Source organism: Sciurus vulgaris (genome assembly GCF_902686455.1).
Source record: "Sciurus vulgaris genome assembly, chromosome: 14".
NCBI lineage: Eukaryota > Metazoa > Chordata > Mammalia > Rodentia > Sciuridae > Sciurus > Sciurus vulgaris.
This window is the reverse complement of record NC_136475.1, coordinates 30,179,817-30,196,150: the sequence shown is the minus strand read 5'-3', so window position 1 is coordinate 30,196,150 and position 16,334 is coordinate 30,179,817. Positions and strand designations below refer to the sequence as shown.

The 16,334-nt window shown below is 41.0% G+C and overlaps 1 long non-coding RNA gene and 1 pseudogene across 2 annotated transcripts in view; one reads left to right on the top strand and one right to left on the bottom strand.

Annotated features, from left to right (window-relative positions):
• The window catches only part of LOC306644473, a 178,830-nt gene that overhangs the window by 23,036 nt on the left and 139,460 nt on the right, over window positions 1–16,334 (top strand). The window lies entirely within an intron of this gene.
• Window positions 1,987–9,002, bottom strand: LOC306644523 (uncharacterized protein C2orf78-like; annotated as a pseudogene). Its single transcript has 3 exons — window positions 8,906–9,002; window positions 4,718–5,479; window positions 1,987–3,900 (listed from the first exon to the last, which is right to left on the bottom strand). The product of its transcript is annotated as an uncharacterized protein C2orf78-like (transcript).

Sequence of the window (16,334 nt, the reverse complement as noted above, 5' to 3'; positions counted from 1 at the left end):
GATTCCTTTCATATGAAATGTCCAGAAAAGACAAAACCAAAGATTAATGGTTGCCTGGGGGCAGGTCGAGGAAGGAATGGGAGTGACCTCTCACACATAGAAGGGTTTCTTTTTGGGATTATGAAAATGTTATGAATTAGATGGTGGCGATGCTTGCACAACCCCGAGAAATTACTAAATGTCACTGAATTGCACACTTTTTAATGATGAATTTTACGTTATGTGAATTATATCTACAGCAATATTTTAAAATGTACATTAGTAATCTTTGCATAGTCATGATCTGCTGCCTCCGTCATCTTCTTGCGCTACTCCATTCCTTTCCTATTCTCTCCCACTGTCGGTCATCCTTTCCCAGGGCAGCTGTGCACGAGGACTCTGGCCTCTGCCCTCCAGAAGAGCCTGCACAGCAATGGGCTTCTGGGTCCTGCAGCTGTTGGCAGGCTATCCCCTGCGCACGCGCACTATCTGCTCGCATAGGGTGGAGATGGACGCCAAGAACTGATGTTTTCGTGGATTGATGGCAGTGGTCTCTGAGGGCAGCACGTGCAGGAATCAGTGGACGAGGACTGACAGGTCCCTCAGTTTAGTTTTTTATCCTTGTTTTGAGGTGTGATCTCGGCTACGGGTAATGTCCGGATGCGGTGCTCTGAAAGCCAGGCTGGCTGCCAGACGGCACTTGGGATCACAGAGGACTTGAGGCCATAGGCCTCAGATTGACACCATATTTTTGCGCAAAATTTGTGATCATACAGCAGTAGATCTTTAGTAAAGTGGCACAGGGATATTGGACTTATTTGAAGGTTAATTGAAGTAGTGCATCTCTTCTACCCTTGTGCATGGGTGTTGAGTAAATGATGATTTATTCCAGGCCATGTTCTCGGTGGGCCTCATACTGCTGCAGTTCACTTGCCTAGGTCCCACGTTGTCAGGTGCACTCAGGATAACTGTGAACCCTTGCAACAGCCCTGGTAGATACCCCATGTTTTGTATTTCCCACCCCAGTCAAGATCTTAGGTGACCCAAACATGCTAGACTTGTGCCCTGAATCTAATTTACTAAAAATGCCTTTCTGATAGGTCATAATACCTAGATCATTCTCCACGAGGGTTTTTTTTGTTTGATATTTGCATTTCTCCTGGTCAACCTGAACCCATCTTCTGTCATTTTCCACTTGTTTCAGATTTTATGCTTTTAACCCTAACTTCAAACTTTGTGACTTCATTTCATCCATTCCTGATTCTTGGTATAAATCCTTTTGCTTTCCTAGTGCTAGGTCGTATTCCTTCCTCTTTCCTCAATTCCTATCCTTTTTCCCTGTTATCCTGTCCCACGTTCAGGTCCTTTCTTCGCATGCAGGCTTTAATCACCACCACTTCCAAGAAAACCACACTTCATAGCAATTCAAAACTCAAAAGTTCTCTTTATTACTTATCTGTTAATTCTTTATTCAATTTTATTAACTTTGAAAAGTATATCAGAATGAATAATCCTAACCCTAACCCTAACCTACATATATCTACTTCTATGTGGAAAAGTATATGATGCTCCAGTGGTACCAGAACCTCTTTATTGCTTATCTATTAGACAATTATATTACATTTCTTTATTCAATTTTATTAAGTTTTAAAAATATATCAATCAATAAATTCGAACCTATAGATATATATATATGTGGAAAACTATTTGGTATTCAAATAGTACAAAAAGTCTCATTACTTATGTATTAATATTTTCTACTACATTGCTTTATTCAACTTTACTGTATTTTGAGACTATATTAGAATGAATGAATTCATATCTATCTATCTCTGTATTATATGTGGAACATTAACTGGTACCCAAGTGCTACCAAAAGGCCTCTGATGTTTCTTAATCTAATTTTATTAAAATTTGAAAACATATGAGAATAATTAAATTTGTATCTATCTATATACATGTGGAAACTAACTGGCAGCCACGTGGCACCATCAGTCTTAGCAGCTCTTATATTGTATAGCCATAGTAGTGAGCAATTTCCATCTCTCTTTCCCTCTCAATGAAAAACTGCACCTCCCCAAAGGATATTTGGCAGCATTCTCACGCTCTTGTTGAGCCTTCTTCTTCATGGCTTCCCGCTCTGGCCTCTGCTCTTCTGTGATGGGAGTTGACATTACTGGCTCAGGAACATTGGGTTTCCTCCATGGAATTGGTTGTAAGGCAAAGTCTTGGAGCAGATATCGGTTTTGAGGCTTGGGTGGTTGGGACTGGAGCTTGTTCACAAGGTTGGAAACAGGGCCCCGCTGGACAGAAGTGCAAGATGATGTGTAGAGCGCAGGCCTAGAGGCAGCAGACTGAGGGACACTAGGCTGGGTAGATGTGGTGAAGCCTGAATGGATTGAATGGGATACAACTGGCTGAGCTGGCTTGGCAGGACGCATCAAAGATGTGTTGGCAGGAGCTGGTCGGGATTGGTTGACTGCCCTGGGTTGAGCTGAGCTGGTAGAAGCAGGCTGGGCAGGGTAAGCCACAGTGGGTCTACGTGAGGCCAGAGACTGTGGCCTGCGATATACAGGTCGAGGTTGGGGTTTCTCTGAGGACAGAAAAGGCAAAGGCACCAATTTAACCTTCCCAGGAGGTGGAAGCTCATGCTGGGATGGAGATGGACACTCTTTGTCAGCACTGATATCTGGTTTCTGGGCTCTGACTTGAGTTTTCTCAGGACCTTTAACCTGCAGCCAGGGTTTCCTAACTGGACAAGGACAGGGATCTTTGTTACTGCTTGAGTTTCCCAGGGCCCGGGAGGAAGAGAGTGCAAAATTCTTAATGTTCTTCTTCCCCAGTGCATGAAAAACCTGCACTGACTCCAGCATGAGCATGCCTAGATAGCTTCGAGGCTTTTTAAAGGTATCTTGGCTCAGCTCAGGTTGATGTCTCTTGCGCTTTGCCTTAGGAACCATTGGCTTCTCTTCTGTCTTGACCTTGTTGCCTGCCTGCTTACTATGCTTGGCTTTCTTGGAGTTGTTTTCTCTGCTCCTTTTGTGCATTCCCTTCCCACAACCCTTAGCTTTGCTGTTCCTGCTGGGTGTAGCCTTTTGAGTGTTCCTGTTAGAATGCTTGGCTCTGTTCCCAAGAGCCCTGTGACTGTCTTCATCCCTGCAAGCAACTTCTCCCTCTAATGTGCCCTCTGGGGGCTTTGGCTGCATTTTGGCCTTAGGAGTCCCATCAGGAGGCTTGGACACTTTATGTTTGTTCTTCCTAACTGTGTCAGTAGGACCCTTTTTGTCACTTGAGTTTACCTGCTCCTGATTCACCATGATGTCTCTGGTATCATTGGCTTTTATGATTTGAGCACTTCCAGGTTGGTCAAGGTCTTTGAAGAAATTGAAAATTTCGGGAAGGTGAATATCCCCCACCAGTGCAGAGGGGTCTGCAAAATCACTGCTACATTCAATCCCATTTTGAAGTGTGCCTTGGTCCTCAAGACTCAGGCTACTCTTTCCCAGATTGATATGTTCAGAATGAGGCATCTCCTCTTGGTCCAGAGGACCAATGGAGGCCAGGAGCTTGTGGCTATCAGAGATTTCTAAAGGGAGTAGTGGAGGATCCTGATTTTCTACTGCAAACATATAGGCATCCAGAGGGTTTGAAAGCATGGCTTTAACCTCATCCAAACTGTTACTGCCTATTTCTTCCTGGCTTTGAGTTGGAGGCAATACCAAGAAATTAGTAGAGCTCTGGTCTGGAGTTATTACTCAAATGTCCTCAAGTTCAGGTGATGGGTTACTCTCCAGCATTTGGAGGCTTTGGATACTTCTGCTACTGCAGGAGTTGGGGAATTCTGGAGGTTGTGGCAGACAAAATGTGTGACTTGGAGTTGCAATCCCACGGAAGCCTCCATCCCTATGGATGTTTCCATCACTGCAAAGGAATCAAGGAGGATGGTAAGTAGGATGCTCCCACTACACAGCAACACAATAATCAGGAAACTGCCAACTGTGGAGAAGGCATTTCTAGTAGCTCTTTTTAAGGACAATGGACAGATCTCTGTTAGGAGCTGAGTGTTGACCCCCTCAATTATAGGTGATCACTTGACATCCTAGATTTGGACTGGCAACATTTTCATGGCAGCATGGCTGATTGGTAGCACACTTACCTCATATGTGTGATAACCACAAAAAATGTTTGATGAAACCTGTCATTCTCATGTTGCAACCTCTGAATTCTCTCCACTCTCCCAAGAATATATGAACACTTAACACCATGTACTAGGAGAGGGTGGAGCTCTTCCTGATAACATATTTGTTAATGGACAGATTTTGAGAAACCTGCTTTGCATGGGATCTCTGAATAGAAAGTTTAAATCCTAGAATTAAGGAAGGAAAATTAAACTGTCAAACCATGGTCAGTTTTGAAGTATCTTCCTTAGAGAGCAAAGCAAAATCAGGGAAATGCATTCATAATGTGTTGCTGTGGAGGGACTGATCTACCAAGACACTGAAAATTAATTGCCTACAGTGTGCTCATGGAGGACTCTTAAATGCATTGTGAATGGCTCTTAGAGTGCCAGCATTTTCTTCTTGCAGAGTCTGAAAATGTAAACTGTTGAATAAGAATAGGGGTTAAAGTCTCAGGACTTAAATTCTATATATCTGTAGACCCACAGCTCCCAGCTGCCTATTTGACCCTCTTTTAATTTCTGATCTTATACCTTCCCCATGCTACTGTTTGTACTCACCTTGAAAGTTTGTTTCTGTAATAGGTTGAGTGGACACAGAGTAGTAGTTGCCAGGGGTAGAGACTGATGGTAATACATTTGTGGGCTGAACCTCCTTCAGCACCATCACCATTTCTGGTTGAGGGACAGCGGCCCTACTTCTTGCATATGACACAGAGCCATAGAATTGCAGGTAGGGGCCTAGATCTCCAGAGAGCAGAGGTCCCAGTGTGTTTTGATCATAGAAGTAGACCTGGCTTCCTTCTTGGTAGGGAAGTGACAGGGTATGTGCCTGATTTGGAATCTGAGATGCTGTCTCTTGGACAAAACTGGCTGACAGTGATGGATACTCAGGGACTATGACATTGGCATCTGAAGGTGTATCATATTGGGCTGTCATAGACATGGAAGGAGCTGCTGTGTCCTGGTTAGTGACAGTCAGAGTGAAGTCCCCCAGTGAAAATGACTTCTTTTCAGTACCTCCAACATTATCCCACTCAAAAATACTTGAATAGGAGGCAGGTTCTCTGGGTACCTGGTGCTGGCTAGTAGCTGTAGACAACATGGTTGTGTTAGAATGTTGATAAAGGTAGGCACTGCCCATGAGTGGCTGGAAGGAGGTGCCCGAGTTTGAAGGCAGTAGCCATACCGAACTGACAGCTGGAGCAGAGACTCTGGAGAAGTTACATGTGCTTCCTGTTAGGGAAGCTGCATTGCTCACCACAGGAAGAGAGAGAGGCAGAGAATTTGCAGTTCCAAGTATAAAAGAAGACTGGAAATTTTCTGTAGGAAGCAAGAGAGTGATGCAAAAATTGAGACTCATAGATTCTTAAGATACTTGAGAAATGGTATTATCTTAATGTTGTGGCAGTCAGGAAGTCTCTAATACCAATAATCATTGAGATTCCCCAAATCAAACCATTTAGCATGGCTGCAAGTGTTGGAGCAGTTTGATACTCGGGTGATGAAATGCTGTTTCTCTCCAATTGGGTACCGAAGACCCAAGTGGTCTGAACCACACATTGTTCCCTACGCACCTCCTTCTCCCTGACCTAGCTTTCCCTTGAGCCTCCACTAATTTTGGCCCATGAGTATGCCTTTCAACAGAAACATTTAGAAGTTAGAGAATGTCTAACATTACCAGTTTTCAAGTGAGTAAACCAAGGGTCAGGGAAGTATTATTGACTTGTTCATTATCAACACCAGGTTGTGGAAACTTACTCTCTTGCCTGGTCTCTGTGCTGTAGACAAATACCAGAAATGAGGAGAAACACATTTTTGTTTTTCTCTATTCAAAGAAAACAGTACTGATATCACCACTGTTTTCTTCAGCATCTCATTTTGTTTGAGCAGGTTGCATGCCATTTTCTGGAGTTTGCTTGTACCATCCAGATGGTAATTTACAGGGCCATTTTTTTCAACATTCGAGCCTGATTTTTCATCTAACATCAACATTACTACTTGAGAGTAAGTTTTTCAAGAAATGCTTCTTGTTAGAAAAATTTATTTGAACTTTTTGAGCTTCCGGTTACTCAAGTAAGGTGTTTACAATAATAAAAACAGTCATAATTCATCCATGAAAAAGTGACATATTACATTAGATTTATATAGGCTAAGATGTAGTAAGTTCTGGAAAGTTAGAAAGGCAAAAGTGAAAAACAGCCCAGAACTACAAAGAATACCTGGATACTAATGAAAACTTGGATATTTAGGAAGCGTCAAAGCATAGTAAATTTACTAACCAATGAAGTTCCTTTATCATACATACAATATAATGAAAATGAATGTTTCTCCTTTATTTCAGTGAATACTGTTAATCAAAACACTGTGCAAAATTGAAGGTAAATTTGAATGAATTTCTAACCAGTACCTATAGACAGAGAAACTATATCAACAAAAATTGTGTAATAAGCAACTAATTGATGTAAATGTAAACGTTTAGGTAGCCACAATGTATGTAGATAAATATTTCAAGAAAAATGTTTTTAATCCAGTTGCAGTGGCACACACCTGCAATCTCAGATTCTCAGTAGGCAGGGGCAGGATGATCACAGGTTAGAGGACAGCCTTGGCAATTTAGCGAGAATCATCAAAATAAAATTTAAAAAGGGTTCAGGATGTAGCTCAATGGCTATGTGCCCCTAGGTTCAATCCCTGGTACTGCAAAACAAATGAAACCTAAACCAACCTTCTTCTTTCCCACCATATGCACAAACTGAAGCAAAATAGCACTATGAGTCTAGGCATGGTGGGTTGGACCTGTGGTCCCAGCACTCTGGATGCTGAGGCATTGGAATTGCTGGAGCCCGGAAATTCAAAGTCAGTCTGGGCAATTTAGCAAGATCTTGTCTCAGAGAGAAAACAAGATGTGCTGGGGAGATAGCTTGTGATAGCATGCTTGCTTAGCATGTATGAGACCCTGTGTTCAGTCCCCAGCACTGGGAAGGAAAAAGGAAGGGGGGAAAGAAGGAAGGAAGGAGGAAAGGAAATTTTCTACAAAGTAGAGAATGAAACAAGAAATGTAAAGTAATTTCATCTCTGTTGTTGTTCATCTTCTTCTAAATATTACCTACACCATGTGAAAGATAGTAATCCCACTATGTAGTTATTTCAATTAATATAAAACATTTTCTGATAAACATTTGTTATAAAAAAGCAGAAAAGTACTATACGTCATCATTAAAGTTATATTTATCATCACAATCTAGTTTATAATTATCTTTAACAGGAAAATGTTGTCCCTAAAGTGTGATAAAAACATCACCACCAGAATATAATCATACAGTTAAAAGAAATTTCTATGATGTTTAATAGAACAGGAAATCAAACTCAGGGTTTCCTACATGCTAAGCATTCACTCTACCACTAAGCTCCACCCCCACTCAAAAACAATTTTTTGAAATGTAGAAAAATCAAATGTTATTTTAGATAAATTTGGAAGTAGAGATATGGAGCTTGAATTTTATTCTTACATAGGTCTTCCTTTTGGTTCTTAGGTTTAAAACATATTAATGAGTATCTGTATATATTCTCATGAAGAAAAAAAGTTATTATAAAGATGGAAAACAGCTTCTCCTTGAAAACTACCTATCACCACAGGAATGCATCCTTCTGAAGCAGGTAAGGGCACATAATTTTTAAAAAATTTGTGTAGTTTAAAAAGCAGAGTAAAATAGGACATGGAAAACTGCGGTTTCCCCAGGCCTGTCTCTGTCCACTTTCATTAGCATGTTTAGAGGAAGAAGCATTTCTAAAATACACTTTTAAAATGTTCATGTTCAAACTGTCTAGGTCATCTGTGTTCAAAGAGGCCATAGAAAAACTCCAAAGAACCAAATGTGACTTTTCTGAGAAACTGCTTTCCCCAGTGATACCCTAATTCTACCCTAAGTGTCCTTGCTAGTCAGTTAATTAAGACATTCTCTCGACCACCCTCAAATGTCCAAGTGCTGGGAAGATTTCACACTATCCTCTCTGCATTGATTAAAATCTTTTTTTCTCTTGTATATTCCATTCCAGCCAACTACTTTTTAACTGAGAACATCTCCATGCTCTTCATCTCTTTTATTCTCACATTTTCTTCTCCCTTATTTTGATATTTTCTCACTCACCAAGTTCCTGTTGCCCTGTGCTTCAACAGTCCAAACTTCCTTGCCCTGGAATATCTGCCTCCTTACAACCCTGTCTTCCCCATCCCTCTCCCTAGTTCTCTTTCACACAGTTTAAACAATTCCAAAATATGTGAATGTCCCTTTTTGAACAGCACTAAATTTGAAATACTGAAGTGGAAATATTGGTGGAGGGACACTGTTCCAGATGAAACCCTCTTGGTAACCAGTGTGAGTTTTTGTCTTTGCTGGGACTTCTCTCTTTCTGTTGAAACAAAGTTACTCCTCTAATCGGATTTCATTCTCTATAAAAATGCCCCTTAAGACTCAATATTAGAAAAGAAAGGGACCAGTGTAGTCCGTCTGTTATTCTTCTAGTTCAGATGAGGAAACAGATTTTGTGAGAGAGTAAATGATCATCCATCCCATACCTAGTACATGTCAAAGTGAAAACTCAAATTAGGTCTCCAGGTTTCTACTTCCATCCTTTTCCATATTACTCTAAGCTAATTGGACTCCAATAGTATTATTCTAAGTTAATTGGACTCCACTGAGGCAGCAAAAAGTCTAATGAAAAACTTTAAAAAGTTTCTTTCCTTACCTGACATTGTCAGAGAAGAGGTAACATCAATTGCAGATACAAAGGATGAGGAGACCACCCCAGAGGATGTCTGGGTGACTGAGGCTAGAGAATGCATGTTTCCCAGTATGGAGTTCACTGGTCACTGGTCACTGGCCACTGGCCACTGGTCACTGATGACTGGTTACTGGTCACTGGTCACTTGTGATGATCCAAATTTGTTTACAACTCCATGGAAACCCTAAGATTCTACCAGGTGGCAGTAGATTTGGTAGGAGAATGATGTCACCAAAAAGGCAGTTTAAAAGGTATGAGGTAGCCAATAGGGAGGTCAGATTCCCAACCAGAAGGTGGGATTGGGTGAAGAAACTGATTAGAGATTTGATTGGGTAGAGAAAGTGACAGGAGACTTATAATTGAACCTAAATGGCCAAGCTCTGGGGAGGTGAAATCCTGCAAGAGGGACAAGGTAGGGCCACTTTTCCAGGTGCTTGTGTTAGGGAGATCATCTCAGTGTTCCTTATTAACGTTCATTAAAAATTATGTATATGTTATATATTTCACATTATCATAGGTCATAGTGTGCACATAATTATATATTACATATACAGTTAATATCCCTGGGAATGGAATAAAGAGACATCTGGTTTGAGAAATTCTAGTAGTTTTGTAGCCATAGAGTTGATCTGAACTTACTGCTGCTTCCAAAGATGAAAGGATTAAAAACATTCTCTTTCTGTTTTCTTTTTGAAATTGCATACAATACCTTTATTTTATTCATTCATTTTTACGTGGTGCTGAGGACCAAACCCAGTGCCTCATATGTGCCAGGTGAGCACTCTACCACTGAGCCACAATCTCAGCACTAAAGAGTTTTTTCATAACCTAAGAATAGGGTGACGTTCTTTGATTGCCCCCTGTAGGGAATGAGGAGGTGCAAGTTTTTCTTTAGGTTTTCTTGAATCCTACATTCCTTGGGCTGGGGTATGCTGGGCCAAGTTGGATCATAACTCTCTTCTGCTCTCCTCCTCCCACCCCTCTTCATTGTAGACATTGTTTCATGGACAAGCCTTGAGTTTGCAGTCTTATACTCATGAATATTATTATCTTTTGACTGCCAAAAGCACAGGTCTTGTTTTCTGTGACTCAATTCTTTGAAAAATGCACTCTGAACATTAGAATCAAACACTGGAGAGGTGGAAGAGAGGCTCACTGTAAAATGTCCCTGTTCTGGACTTGGGTTGTGCTTCATTCACTATCATTTGCCTTGGATGGCTCCTTGGGTCACATAGACATCCTGCCTTTGGGTTCTTTCATATGCAAGAGGCACTGAGGATTCTTTTTCTCTTCTTTTGTAAGTGAATCCAGTGTGGCAGTTACTGAATCTTCCTCCCCCTTGCAAACAGCCACTATAGAATCCTGGGCCTCTCACATTCTTTGTCAGCCATGCTTGGGTGGAAGGCCAGGAGAATAGTTAGAGAGAACATTAATAGAATATAGGGAAAGTGAGTGTAAAGAAAAAAAAAAGGGTAACATGGATTTTCAATTTCTTTTGTCAGAAACAAGGCAACGCATTTTGATCTCATTATGTGTTAATAAAACAGATAATTCCATTTTTTGTGTGAGGGGTGCCTGGGAATTCAAACTGGGGATAATTTACTACTGAGTCACATTGCTAACCCTTTTTAATTTGTGTGTTTTATTTTGAGACAGAGTCTCACCATGCTGGTTAGGGCCATGCTAAGTTGCTGTGGCTGGTCTTGAACTTGCAGTCCTCCTGCCTCAGCCTCCTGAGTTGCTGGGATTACAGGTGTGTGCATTGCGCCTGGCTCAATATATATGTATTTTTAATGTAACTAGGTAGAAAGTCCAGAATCTGCCATGAATTCTATTCAGTGAGGATATCGGTCTTAAATATATTTTACTTATTTTGTTTTATGTCACGTCTCATTTTCATCCCTCAGTGTATTTGTAGACTGTGAATGGCTCCCAAAGGCTTTGGATTTTCAACTCACTTTTTGTCATATTTTAAAGGAATCCAACCTTGTAAGACGTGTTGCATGCTTTTCCATTGATGATTGTTTATTTTGAACCATCATGCATTAACTTGACCTGATGAATTTCTGGAGAAAATTAAAGAAAGGCATGTGGGAAAAGCATTGTGATAAATTATACTGTGCACCCAAGGAACAAGTGTGTCTGTGTTCAGGCCACCTTGATATAGATTGCTTTTGTTTTGATCCCCTGGAGAGTGCTTGTTTCACTAACTTCTCTTGTAACTGTGATAAAGTAAGTCAGGACTGAGATGTAATGATATATGTATGAGGCCTGAACAGATTGGGGGGTAAATGTATGGATTCAATCATTTTCCTTGGCGATAAGCTTTGTCTTTTTTAAACACATTTTTATTTGTCAATGGACCTTTATTTAATTTCTTTATTTATATTGAATCTGAGAATTGATAAAAGTGCCTCACCCACGCTAGGCAAGCTCTATACCACTGAGCTATAACCCCAGCCCAGTGTTTAGCTTTTAAGGATGGCGGGATTGATCTATCTGGGGATGTCTGTAGAGACAGTGAGTAGATAGTGTGGGTCAAGAGCCCACCGGAAGACAACCTCATATACAGGGCAAATACCTCATATATAAAGCTCATATAAAAATCTTGCTTTGATAGGTCTATTTTCCCCATCTCTTCCAGTTCTTATGAAATATGTATTCTTGGCAGTTGTGTATGGGATAATGTTTACCTGAGAAAAAATTGTGGATAGTTTGCCAGCATAACATACAGTTGGATGATGTGTAATTTTCAGGTTTTTTTTTTTTTTTTTTCTTTTTAGGTCAGTGTCATATGTCAGAAAGCTTACTTCTGGAATGTAATATGAGATTAAGAGCATATTTTAATATCCATAAGCCATATCATTCCCTATGTTCTCATAGAAATCAAGGGAACCCATCGCTCCTACAGGTTAAGGTTGTAAGCACAAAATGATGGAGACTTGTGCAGACCTCATGAATTCAGCAAAGTCTTTGCAGTGGTGGAGTCAGGCATTGAACCGGCATACTTTCTGCTTAGAAAATGGCTAAAGATTACAGGAGGGGTCTGGGTTTATATAGGTTACCACATGGGAGGTGACTTAGCCATTGAAGACTTCAACAGAATGTGGGCATTCAGGAAAAAGGTTGCAAATACTAGAAATTTGTTTTTTCTGGGCAGTGTTTTTACAAGGCAAGAAGGGAAGGTGCACTGTACTGTCTGTGAGAAAGGATATACTGGGAAATGATCGATGCTTGCCCATTTCCATGGAGTCTTCTCACTGGGTGATGTTTGCTTCCTTCCCCAAAATTGTCTTGTCACTGGGAAAGGATGTATTGGGAAAGGATTGATGTTATCAATGTTTTTGTCTTTCTTCCTCTCCCTCTTCCCAGGCCACTGTTTTGGTGGTTGTCATTTCCATACCCTTCTTTCCAGACTCTGAAAGGGATAAAGGATTGGGGTGATGATACCAGGTTTGACTATTTCCTGATGAGAAGGGGTGAAGTAGGGGGACCACTCCTTTTGGAGTTCTAGAAGAGGGCATGAGGACACTTGTGGTTGACGGTTATGGGAAGAGACTTTGGGTTCAGGAAAAATCCCCCTTTTATAGTTTCAGGAAGTCAGACTGTGTTCTGCAGGTGGCTTGTGCTGGGCAGGTCCTCTCATTAAGAAATTATTGTGTACAAATTAAGAATAGGGAGAAGAAAGTTTATTATAAGAAAGGTGAGGGTTAACTGATTTGCTAGTGCTAGGAAAACAATTTTAGCAGGTAACATAGTTGGGGACCCTATACTTCTTAATCAAAGACATCATGTCCCATTCCAATTTAGGGCGCAACTTCCATGATCTCATGTGTTCAGGTCCTTTGTAGCACTGTAAACACAATTAATTTAGGAACCATATTTTCTTGATGGTTCAATCATTTCCACATAGCTTGACAGTCTGTGCAGAACAAAATTAACAGTATAGTTATAACTAGTAGCCTGGTTACAAGTGTAGAAAAGTATTTAAAAGGATTAGAGCAAGATATCCCTTCAGCTAAACTGCCCCAAGTTTCTTCATTATCAAAAGTAGGAGTTTTTGGATTAGCCATGGCTAGAACCTGAGACTGTAATTTTAACACATCCAAAGAATTATTATGAAAAGGATCAAGTCCCTTCAGGTGATTATGTACATTTTGCCAATTAATCTCAGTGTCATTATAGGGAATTCTAGTAATACAAAATCGGGAATGTCAGAGTGACACTGAAGTCTGAGCAACTTGTAAATCTTGTACTTGTTCTCCTAGGCATATAATTTCTCAACCACTGCCTGCACGGGGAGGGAATAAGTAACTTGTGGAGGTGTGGGTAGGCTGGAAATAAAAATCTGAAAAGTAGTATTAAGAAACCATACAAAAGACATGAAAAATGTTTTTGAAAGCAACGGCTGCTCCTGCCCGCCCTCCCCGCCCTCCTGGTCTCTGCGCCTGGTGTGGAGCCCTGGCCTTTTTGTCCCAAGGAGTTGGTGGGCTGATCGCTGCTACTTTGTAGCAGGTTGTGGGGCAGGGCCTTTACCACTGCTTAAAGAACCCGGACCAGGTCTGACCTTGGGCCCCGGGACATTGTCTCTGACATTTCAAAGATGTAGCGACCTCGGTTTTAAGTGCAGGTCAAAAACAAGTGCAAGTCATTGAAGCTGGGATGCTCTGATGCTGATATTTCAATGAATTAATTGAGAACACCAGTTATTCTACAGTTAGGAAAATGCCTCCAATGAAGGAATATATTTTTACATGTAATAACTGTATCTGTGCCCTGCCACAGGGGTTGAGCAGTAGGACTGTGACAAGACAATGTGGCACGTGCTTCATGTACCCCTTTCAGTTAACGTTCTCAACTGAGGAGAGATCCAAGATGGCAGACTAGAGGGAGGCTGCGTTTCTTGTCACTCCATAACTCCTGTTTCAGGCAGAGGATATCTGTTTCTTGGTGAGGCAGTTTTTGCTGCTTATCAATCCCCTGCTGTTTACCCCATTTGTCGGCTGTAATCACCTGCAGTTGCCAGCATATCGACACCTTTTTGAGTGCAGATTGTTCACTGTCAGACGCCCATCATCTGCCATTTGCCTGCCTCTGGCCTGTCCATTGCCTGCCTTATACCTATCCATCACCCAACACACGAGGTTCACCTCCTGATGGTCCGACAACAGTCAGCAAACTGATTGCCGACTGCCAGTGGAGCACCAGCTGCCTGCTGTTGCCTGGAAGTTCACTGTTACAGTACCTGCAGGTTTGATTACATGTGGCTGCCGCCATTTTGAGACAATAGCCAGGCCCCGTAGGACCCCTGGCCAGACTGACTGAGCCCCGTCTCCAGGATCCCTTAGCACAACCGATTACTCCTTGCCTCTGGGGCCCTCACATTGACTGACTGCTCCCTGCCGCCAGGACCCCCAGACCAACTGACTGCACCATAACACTGGGTCCCCAGACTGACTGATTGCACCTGGCCTCTGGGATCCTGCAAGTACACCAAACACACCTGAACTCCAGGACCACTGCTGGACCAAATGCACCCCACTGCCAGGACCTCCCTGGCCATGTCCATACCCTGAGCTGCAGCTCCCCATTTGCCAACATATTTGTAAGCCAGAGTGGCCATCTTGTATAACCCTGGAAGCTGTAGCTCTGATTTTTAGGTGGGGCAAATCCCATCCTGAGGCGCCTGCTGGGGACTAGAAGCTCAATGTCAGGTACCTCTCCTGCATCAGGCTACTGAACTCTGGGAGGTTTCATTACTATATGACTGTTATACTGTAGATTTTCTTTTTTCTCCTTATTGAAAAATTTTAAGTTTTTATTTCTTTACTCTTCTTGCTCTCTTTTCCTTTTGTTTACCTGTTCCCTCAGAGTCTCTTTCTCCCTTTTTTGCATGCTAACATCCAATTTCTTTTGATTACACTCTCACCCTTTCTATTATCTAGAACTTCTGTTTATTCTTTTCTTATCCTATTAACAGCCACATTCTACATTCCTCTTAATCCTCTTTGTCCTCCATTAGAAACTGCAGAACTTATTGCAAATCTGTTTGTTTTACTGAAGATAAAATTAGAACTCATTCTGTTTATTATGACAATTTTGTTATTGTCCTCAAAGGGGCTATTTGGTCTAGGATTGCATAGTGTCTGAATTGGGCACTGCTAATATTAATCTCCCCTTAAAGAAAAGGTTTTGGAAACCTATAGGGCCACTATAAGCCTATAGGGGGAAATCTGCAATACCCCAGATCTGCAGTGCTAGAGGGGAAGATACATGAACAACATGAAAAAACAAGGGAAGAAAATGATCCAAACAAATCTAGATTCTATATTAATACAATCCAATGACAGTATGTTAGAAGAAATGTCAGAAAAAGACTTCAGATTATACATGATTAAGATGATTCATGAAGCAAAGGATGAGATAAGAGAGCAAATGCAGGCAATGAATGATAATACCAATAAGCTGACAGAGCAACTGCAGGAAGCAAAAGATCATTTCAACAAAGAGATAGAAAAAAAAACCAAATGGAAATCCTTCAAATGAAGGAAACAATAAACCAAATAAAAAACTCAATGGAAAGCATCACCAAAAGACTAGACCACTTGGAAGACGGAACCTCAGACAATGAAGACAAAATATTTAACCTTGAAAATAAAGTTGCCCAAACAGAGAAGATGGTAAGAAATCATGAACAGAATCTCCAAGAACTATGGGACATCATGAAAAGACCAAATTTAAGAATTATTGGGATTGAGGAAGGCACAGAGATACAAACCAAAGGAATGAACAACCTATTCAATGAAATAATATCAGAAAATTTCCCAGGCCTGAAGAATGAGATGGAAAATCAAATAGAAGAGGTATACAGAACACCAAAGACAAAAAATCACAACAGGTCCACACCAAGGCACATTATAATGAAAATGCCTAACATTCAAAATAAAGAGATTTTGAAGGCCGTGAGAGAAAAGCATCAGATTACATATAGGGGGAGACCAATTCAGATAGCAGCCGAACCCAGACTCTAAAAGCTAGAAGGGCCTGGAACAACGTATTTCAAGCTCTGAAAGAACATGGTTGCCAATCAAGAATCCTATACCCAGCAAAACTAACCTTCAGATTTGAAGATGAAATAAAATCCTTCCATGATAAACAAAAGTTAAAAGAATTTACCAATAGAAAACCTGTGCTACAGAATGTTCTCAACAAAATATCCCATGAGCAGGAAATGAAAAACAACAATGTAGGTCAGCAAAGGGAGGAACTACCTTAGAGAAAAACCACTCAAAGGAGAAACCAAGCCAACTTAAAAACCAAAAATAAGCCCAATGACTGGGAATACAAATCATATCTCAATAATAACCCTGAATGTTAATGGCCTAAACTCATC